Here is a 4,011-nt window from a genome sequence, read left to right as displayed (position 1 = left end):
TAGAGTTTTTCTACACATACAACAAAGTCTGTGTAAAAAAGTTTATAATAACGAATTATCGCGCAGGTGAACGTAGTCCAGTGGGAAAGGAATGGTGTGAGGAGTAAAGCTGCAGACATTATTATTTAGCGTGGAACGGGAAAGTCACATCCACAGGACTACTGTCATCTTGGAAGATTCGTTCCTTCATCCATATTTGGATGTCCCCGGCCACATGCTGCTTTTACTTTTATATATATAGCCATAGCCAACAAGTAGAAGTAGTGCAACAAAATTACAAAAATGGTGTAGATGAAATTGACAAATGCAATGAAGCAGGTTCGTTTCTTCTTGGCATTTTACATAAATAAAAGAAAGAAATAAACACGAACAATCTAACAGCACTATGTGTTGGTCAAATTAGGATAGCGCTTCCTTTCCTGCACCACTTTCCGTGGCTGACCCAATTTTCTTTCTTTCTTTTTATCCACTGTTGAAACTTTACTTCATGACTCGATCGTGAAAAATGTTCTATTATTCATTAATATAAATATTGCAGTTATTTTGCATTAAGTAACGAGCAACTTTTGTTTTCTAAGATAGGTATATCATATATGTATGTCTCGACAAACGCACACTTCTTCTATATCTTTATTAAATATTTGCGTTTTTCATTTTTCTTTTTCTTGACAAGAAAATATTTGCGTAATTGGTATGACTTTTTTTTTTTAGAAATATTTGGTATTACTGTACATAGCAGTTAATATTATGTAAGCTTACCCTACTCTATAGATCTTGAAAATGTCACTATAGGTCCTTAAAAACGCCGCTATAGGGCTCCAGAATTTTTTTTTTTTATAACTCGATTTTGAGAAAATCGAGTTACAAAAGAGGGGCATTTCCCTATATAGTTTGAAGAAAAGGGCATTATGCTGCTATTTTTACCCAAATGGGGCATTTGCCAATTTTGTCCCCTCATTCATAAATTAATTAAAAACAATAAAAATAAATTAAGTACTTTTCATCTAACAACCGAATAATAAACTCCCCCAACTAGTACTGAAATACAAAAGCCAATATGATTTTTTTTTTTTTTTTAAATGGCCTAGCTATTTTCTACCAAATTTAGCTATCTGCCGCCACTGGAAGAAAATTAGTGTCTAACCGATTACAAATTTTATATGTAGCAAAGTTCTTTTATAATTTCTATCTTCTTCTTCTTCTTCTTTTTAATTTATTTATAACATTAAATTTCAAATCATGACATCAGCTTCCAGTTCCACCCTACTCTTCCAAATGAGAAAATATGCATTAGATGCATGTTTCCTCTCTCTCACATGGAGATGGAAGGAAGAAACATGCATCTAATACATGGTAATACCACCTCATTCCAAAGGAAGGTTTCATTTGAACTATAAATATTCCACATCAATATTTTATGGGGAAAAAAACTATTTGTCTTTTAACGAATTTTTACATTTTCCATAAAAGTAATGTCAAATGGCTTATTCACAATTGTCCTAAAAGCACTCATTAACAAGACCCATATTTTATTCAAAGTTATATGAGAAAAACCTTCAATCATTAATTAGAAAAGATTTGTGGAACAATTAACAATTTGGAAGAAGGCATTCAACAATAAATAAAAAAACTATTAAAGAAAAAAACAGGAATAGAGGCCAATGTGAAATGCAGTCCTACATCAGTAGTGCTCCTTATTACAACATTAACATGATTCAAGGCCTAGATAAGGTTCAACCAATAAACGGTAAATATATATTGACTATTCACAACTACTTCGACCTTCAAGGATTTCCATTTGGATTAGAAACAAGGGCCACTTCAGGAACTCCTTCAATTCATTGCTCACTTCCTTATTTTGTATAACCATTGGAGATCCTTATTCTTACTAATCGTTTCTTTGGCAGCTCTAGTTGCAGGCTACACCAAGCTGTGTCTCTAACATGTTGGGTTTTGTGGAGTTTAGATATGTTTAATCTAGATTATGATCCGATCCAATATAAAATTGCTATAGTTTTTAATGAGAGTTTTTTTAAGGCTTAGTTCATGGAGCAGAGACTTGGGCCAAAGACCCAAGCTGGAGTGCTCATAGAGAAGCCTTATTGGGGGTCTAAGGACAACACCCGAAATTTTTTTTGACCCATCTAGAGCCCAATGTGAATCCTGTGGGTAGGAAAGAAAAAATATTGGTTTTGGAGATTAGAGTTTTGTTTTGTTTTTTGAGAGAAAGAACAGTATTGTTGTATCTTGTATTTTTTTTCTTGTGAAAAGTGAAATTCCTATAACTTTGTAGATATAAGTAAATTGCCGAACCACATATATATTGTCTTGTGTGATTGTTTTATTTTGGGGCATATTTTTTCTCTATTTTTGCATCTCACAAATCTGATAATTTCGTGTTTACTCCCTTTGTAACAAGGAGATTGTATTATCTTATGTCCTGTGAACATAGACATACACATAAGGAACTCATTGAAGAAAGGAATAATAAAATTCTGGAAAAGAATCAACCTTAGCTACAAATTCAAGAAGTTTAGTTAGATTCACAATGAAGAAAATAGACCAGCATATAAAGGAAATGTTGAGATTCTAATGTCTTACCAACTTGAAGTAGAGAAATAGGACCCTTATGACCACAAAGATGACAAATTATTAACACTGAAACAAACATAAAGGAAGTCCTATGATGAGTCAAACCACATGATAACTCGTTACCATGCTTTATGTCCCGGGGCAAAATGATGCTTATTTCCACCTACAAAAGTGGGGGTTAATGAAGAATTGTTTGCAACCTGTCTTAATAATGCTATCTCACCTATCGATAGTAGACTGACTTATCGATAGTAGACTGACTTAGGTGGAGTTTGGATACACATTGTGTTTACTGCGTTTTCCCTTTTTTTTTCTTTTTTTTTTCCTGCTGCAGCACGCGTTTCAGGGGGACAAACAGCTACTGTTCTTGACTTTTCAGCCATTTTTTATCAGTTTGTGGGTCCGTGTACTGTTTATGAGACCCACAAACTTTACTTTTCAGCAACTTTTTTATTAAAAATGGTTCCCACGACACTATTCACACATTTTAAAATTATTTTGTTACAATGTTTTCAGTTTTCAGTTTCAACAAAATAAGTTTTATCCAAACGGACTTTTAATGCCCATTTTTTCAAATTGAATAAATGGGTCATCTTTTGTGCAACCTACGTTTGGTTAATTAGGATAATACGATGATGATTTCAGCAGTTTAAACTTTAAACACCAGCCCTGGAATAGTTCCAATATTTTTTGTGTCTACCATCAGTCCATCATAATTATCAGCTTTTGACAAATTCTCAACTGCATTGCAATCGATCACAATCAAATATCAGTAATTCCACTAACTAATGTACTTTTTGATTAAGAAGGTTAACTAATCTTAATGACCAATTACACAATGAAAGACCCTCCTTTTTCATTGAAAGGAAAAAAAACTATGGGACAAACTCCAAACTAATTCACTATTATCAAATCAATTATAATAATTTTTGTGTATATCTTACAACTAAGAAAAATCTATCTTGTTTTTCTTTACTCTCACACACACTAAATATTTCTCTCAAATGCAGCAACACTTTGCTCTTTCCTCTCTATTTTCTTCTTCACACATAGCTCTCTTTTGGCTATCTTCTTTTTTTCTAAGCAACTCCCTCTTGCGGCCGCTCTCTCTTTTCTCTTGTGCAGCTTCCTCTTTCTCTATTTTCTATTCCATATGCAGCACACCTCAAAACCATCAAAACCTAGCCGTACACCATAATCCCAATATAAGTCAAATAAGGAGTCTTTCAAACCATTAACCATGGTCTCCTATTTCAAATAGGATTAGTTCTTTTGCTTTCCTAGGAATTTACTGACTCCTAAGAGTATTAGCATCCGATATCTACAAATTATCCTATTTTGTCATCTTAAAAATTATTTTATCTAATATACCATACCATTTTACAACACGTCCAACATCCCAAACTTTTTTTTTTTTTT

Source organism: Quercus suber, unplaced genomic scaffold (genome assembly GCF_002906115.3).
Source record: "Quercus suber isolate HL8 unplaced genomic scaffold, Cork oak 2.0 scaffold_250, whole genome shotgun sequence".
Taxonomy (NCBI): Eukaryota; Viridiplantae; Streptophyta; class Magnoliopsida; order Fagales; family Fagaceae; genus Quercus; species Quercus suber.
This window is presented reverse-complemented; position numbering follows the sequence as displayed.